Genomic DNA, 5,591 nt, shown 5'->3' on the forward strand with positions numbered 1-5,591 from the left:
ATTCGTGCGCTTGCGATATATAAATTTTTAAACATACCCGTTTAGGGTCCATCAAGTTTTTGGCGCCGTTGCCGGGGAGTTGCAAGAGAAAAGAAACAAAAATTATCTCAAGGTTAGTAAATTCTTCTACTAGTTATTTTAATTCTTGCACTTAAAAAAAAAAAAAAAAAAACCTAAAAAAATATATATCTATAAAAAAAAAACTAAAAAAAAAAGATAAAAAGAAAGTTGGGACGGTTCAACCACCCATAAAAAATATACTTATATTTCTATATTTATTGTTTTTTTTAGTGACGGCACTTGTGCCTCCTATCTATCCTTTTAAATTTTTATAGTCGATGGCACTTGTGCCTCCTAATTTTGTTGTAATTTTATTTCTTTTATATCTTTGTTAGTTGACGGCACTTGTGCCTCCTAACCTTTGTGTAATTTTCTTTATTTATTTTGTTGTATTTTTATTTTATTTAAATCCCGCAAATTACTAGTTGATGGCAATTTTGCCTCCTAGCTAGTTGATGGCAATTTTTGCCTCCTAGTCCTCTATCTTATGTTTAAGTTGATGGCACTTGTGCCTCCTAGTTTTTACCTTAATTTTGTTATGGTTGATGGCATGCTATGCCTCCCTACTCTTGCCTAAATTTTAGTCTTATTTAATTTTTGCCTTATTTTTCTTTGTCTTCTTTAATATTTTAGTGTAATATTGTGAAAAATACTTGAAAAAAAAAAAAGAGAGAAACCTAAATCTTGTCCTTTCACCATAAGCAATTTTTGCTTAAAGGAAATTTGAACAAAATTCCCATCCGCCTCTACTAATTAACCTCGGGGAGTTGTTAGTAGTGCGCGAGTAAGTGGAATCAAATAGGCCTGGGGACAAGTAAACCATAAGAATTATATTGTTGTGAAATCTCTAAAAATTATAAGTATGCTCTGTGGTTGCGGTTTTAACTGATCTTCCACATCAGAAAATTGCTTGTTTGAGATTATCCTTGTTGCCTTGTTTGTGAAAATTGTATGCATCATTGGGAACGTAACTCTAAAAAACGATTAGTAAAAAGACGTTTATCTTTATTTGAAATTGAAAGTGTTAGTAAAAATTTGAGCATCATGGAACCTATTGCTAATATTGTTGATGAAAATGTTGTGCCTGAAAAAACTTTGCTTGAATATTTTGCACCTATTTCATCTAATGCTCCTTCGTGCATTGTTTTACCTACAACTTCTGCTACTCATTTTGAGCTTAAACCAGCAATCATTCAATTGTTGCCATCTTTTTATGGGTTAGATAGAGAAGATCCTTACATGCATGTCAAAGATTTCTTAGAAATTTGCTCAACATTTAAATTTCAAAATTTTTCTGATGAGTCGGTCAAACTAAGATTGTTTCCTTTTTCATTAAAAGACAAATCAAAAGCTTGGTTAAATTCCCTTCCCACTGGGTCTATAACTACTTGGGATCAACTTTATAATAAATTCTTGTTGAAATTTTTTCCAATGTCTAAAACTGATAGTCTAAGGAGAGAAATCTCCGAGTTTTTTCAAAAAGATAATGAAGAGTTTTATGAATGTTGGGAAAGATTTAAAGATTTATTATTAAAATGTCCTCATCATGGTTTTGAAAAATGGAGACTTGTAAAATATTTTTATGATGGTTTGACTCCCTCTAATCGTCAAATGATTCAATCTATGCATACTGGAAAATTTTTAAAATTTCAAGGACAAGAGGCGTGGGACGCCCTTGAAGATTTATCTGTCAATTCACAACAATGGAATTATTTTGATCCTAGGTCTAGGTCAACTAATTCACCAAAAAGAGGAGGAAGGTATGAAGTAAAAGAAGAATTAGACTTAAGAACATCCTTAGGCAAATTAGCGAGAAAAGTAGAAGCTTTAGCCATAAGCCAAACTATAAACTCTCCAATTCAACCTAGAAAAGATGTTTGTTCTATATGTTCTAGTCCTTGCCATAATGCCCAATCATGCCCTTCCTACCAAGAAGCCTTTTCTGAGGAGGCCAATGCACTTCATACTTATGGGAAACCAAATGATAGCCCATTTTCATCCACCTACAATCCAAATTGGAGAAACCATCCGAACTTTTCATGGAGACAAAACCAACCCCAAATGAATCAAGGGCACCAATACAACACACAAAACCAAGCTCATGCCCCACAAAATCAACCATATCCGCAACAAAGAAAACCTTCCTTAGAAGATACTTTACAACAATTTATGCAATCCACCCAACAAATCCTACAAAATCAATCTCAATCTATTACCAAACTCGAGACACAAGTAGGACAACTCGCCACTGCTTTAGCTGATAGAGAAAAAGGAACATTCCCTAGTCAACCTATCCCTAATCCAAAAGGTCAATATGAGATAGGAAAGTCTAGTCATAATGGAGAAGTCAAATCAATTTCAACTCTTAGGTCTGGAAAGAAAATTGTCAAACCCGATTACATACCCGAGGTTGAAAACGAAAAAGAAAAAGAAAAGAGTCAGCCTCCTAGTTCTAATCTCAATGACTCATCAAACAAAGAAACTCCAATCCATCCTTTCATTCCAAAAGCCCCATTCCCACAAAGATTACTTCCAATTAAAAAAGGCAGCCAATATAATGACATCTTAGAAGTTTTTAAACAAGTTAGTATCAATATCCCTTTCTTAGATGCCATTAAACAAATTCCTGCCTACTCTAAATTTTTAAAGGATCTTTGTACTGTTAAAAGAAACACTAATGTTCCTAAAAAGGCGTTTTTAACTGAACAAGCTAGTTCCATTATTCAATATAAGAGTCTTGTTAAATATAAAGATCCTGGGTGTCCCACAATTTCATGCATTATTGGTGATCATTTTATTAACAAAGCTTTACTTGATTTGGGTGCTAGTGTAAATTTATTGCCTTATTCTGTTTATAAGCAACTTGGTCTTGGTGAGCTAAAACCTACCTCTATAACTCTTCAATTAGCCGATCGTTCTGTAAAAATTCCTAGAGGCATTATAGAGGATGTTTTGATAAAAGTTGATAAGTTTTATTTTCCTGTTGACTTCATTGTTCTTGATACTCAACCTGTGGAAAATATGCATGCTCAAATTCCTATCATTTTAGGTAGACCATTCTTAGCTACATCTAATGCAATCATAAATTGTCGTAATGGTGTTTTGAAATTATCTTTTGGAAATATGACTGTTGAATTGAATGTTTTTAATGTGGTTAAATCTGTTGAGTGTGAAGAAGTGCATGAAGTTAACATGATAGATAGTATTTGTGAAAATGATGGAAATGACTTATTTGATTTTTGTGAAAAATACTTTGGTATGAACTTGCATGTTGATGACTCTAATGATGATGTGAATTCTTTGGTAGAGCCTATACCCTTAAATGAAACCAAAGTTGAACATTTTTCACCCTTAGGTCATGTTCAATCAATTTCTGAGTCTCCAAAGTTTGACCTTAAACCTTTGCGAGAAAATTTAAAATATGCTTTTCTAGGAGAGTCTGAAACCTTACCTGTTATCATAGCATCCGCTTTAGATAAAGAACAAGAAGGTAAATTGTTAGATGTCCTTAGAAAACATAAAGAAGCCATAGGTTGGACCATTGGAGACATTAAAGGAATTAGCCCATCCATATGTATGCATAGAATCCATCTAGAAGAGAATGCTAAAACCTCTCGGGAATGTCAAAGAAGATTAAATCCAAATATGAAAGAAGTAGTTAGAGAAGAGGTCATAAAATTGTTAGACGTAGGTATCATTTACCCTATTTCTGATAGTCAATGGGTTAGTCCAGTTCAAGTTGTGCCTAAGAAGTCTGGGATCACAGTTGTTGAAAATGAGAAAAATGAATTAATCCCTACTAGAGTACAAACAGGGTGGAGAGTGTGCATAGATTATAGAAAGTTGAATAATGTTACTAGAAAAGACCATTTTCCATTGCCTTTTATTGATCAAATGCTTGAACGATTAGCTGGCCATGCATATTATTGTTTTCTTGATGGGTATTCGGGGTATAACCAAATCCCCATCGCCCCAGAAGATCAAGAAAAGACTACTTTTACATGCCCTTTTGGAACTTTTGCATATCGTCGCATGCCCTTTGGATTATGTAATGCACCTGCGACTTTTCAAAGATGTATGATTTCGATTTTTTCTGACATGGTTGAAAGATTTCTTGAAGTATTTATGGATGATTTTTCTATGTTTGGTTCCTCTTTTGATGAATGTTTGCACCATCTTTCACTTGTTTTAATTCGTTGCAAAGAGAAAAACCTTGTGCTTAACTGGGAAAAATGTCATTTTATGGTTAAAAAAGGAATTGTTTTAGGTCATGTAATCTCATCTGATGGAATAGAAGTTGATAAAGCTAAAGTTGACCTTATTTCAAAACTTCCCCCACCTAAAACTGTGAAAGAAATTAGATCATTCTTAGGCCATGCCGGTTTTTATAGAAGATTTATAAAAGACTTTAGCAAAATTTCTCGGCCTTTATGCCATTTACTTGGAAAAGAAAATGCTTTTGTCTTTGATAGTAATTGCCATGTTGCCTTTGAAAAATTAAAAAATTTGTTGACTACTGCACCCATTATTCGACCTCCTGATTGGAAAATACCTTTTGAAATAATGTGTGATGCTTCTGATTATGCTATAGGTGCTGTCTTAGGACAAAGACTTGAAAAAATACCTCATGTAATTTACTATGCTAGCAAAACTTTAAATGATGCTCAATTAAATTACTCCACAACCGAAAAAGAATTGCTTGCTGTTGTTTTTGCATTGGAGAAATTTAGATCTTATTTGTTAGGATCTAAAATTATTGTCTATTCTGATCATGCTGCATTAAAATATCTCTTATCGAAAAAAGATGCTAAGTCTCGTTTGATCCGTTGGATCCTGCTTTTACAAGAATTCGACTTAGAAATACGTGATAAAAAAGGATCTGAAAATGTTGTTGCTGATCATTTATCTAGACTAGTTGTTGAAACTATACATGATTCCACTCCTATCACTGAAACTTTTCCTGATGAACAATTAATGCATATTTCTTCATTACCTTGGTATGCTGATATTGTTAATTATTTGGTCACTAAAGAAATACCATCTCATTGGTCTAAGCATGATAAATCTAAATTTTATTCTGAGGTGAAAAACTTTATTTGGGATGATCCTTACTTGTTTAAATACTGCCCTGATCAAATAATTAGAAGATGCATTCCAAACTGTGATCAGTCTAAAATCATATCTTTTTGTCATGATCATGCATGTGGAGGACATTTTAGTGGTAAGAAAACAGCTGCTAAAGTTTTACAATGTGGTTTTTATTGGCCTACTATCTTTCATGATACATATGTTTATTGTAAAGCTTGTGAACGTTGCCAAAAGTTAGGAAGTTTAACTAAAAGAAACATGATGCCTTTAAATCCTATTCTTATTATTGACATATTTGATGTTTGGGGCATTGATTTTATGGGACCATTTCCTAACTCTTTTGGTAATCTTTATATTCTTGTTGGAGTCGATTATGTATCTAAATGGGTTGAAGCTATTGCATGCCACACTAATGACCACAAAGTTGTGCTTCGTTTTTTGAA

At 33.2% G+C, this 5,591-nt stretch overlaps 1 non-coding gene across 1 annotated transcript; it reads right to left on the bottom strand.

Annotated features, from left to right (window-relative positions):
* Positions 1-1,506: 1,506 nt before the first annotated feature.
* On the bottom strand, positions 1,507-1,613 carry LOC133820492 (small nucleolar RNA R71). Its single transcript, XR_009886900.1, has one exon. It is a non-coding gene; the product is annotated as a small nucleolar RNA R71 (small nucleolar RNA).
* Positions 1,614-5,591: the final 3,978 nt, after the last annotated feature.

This window comes from Humulus lupulus, chromosome 2 (assembly GCF_963169125.1).
Source record: "Humulus lupulus chromosome 2, drHumLupu1.1, whole genome shotgun sequence".
Taxonomy (NCBI): Eukaryota; Viridiplantae; Streptophyta; class Magnoliopsida; order Rosales; family Cannabaceae; genus Humulus; species Humulus lupulus.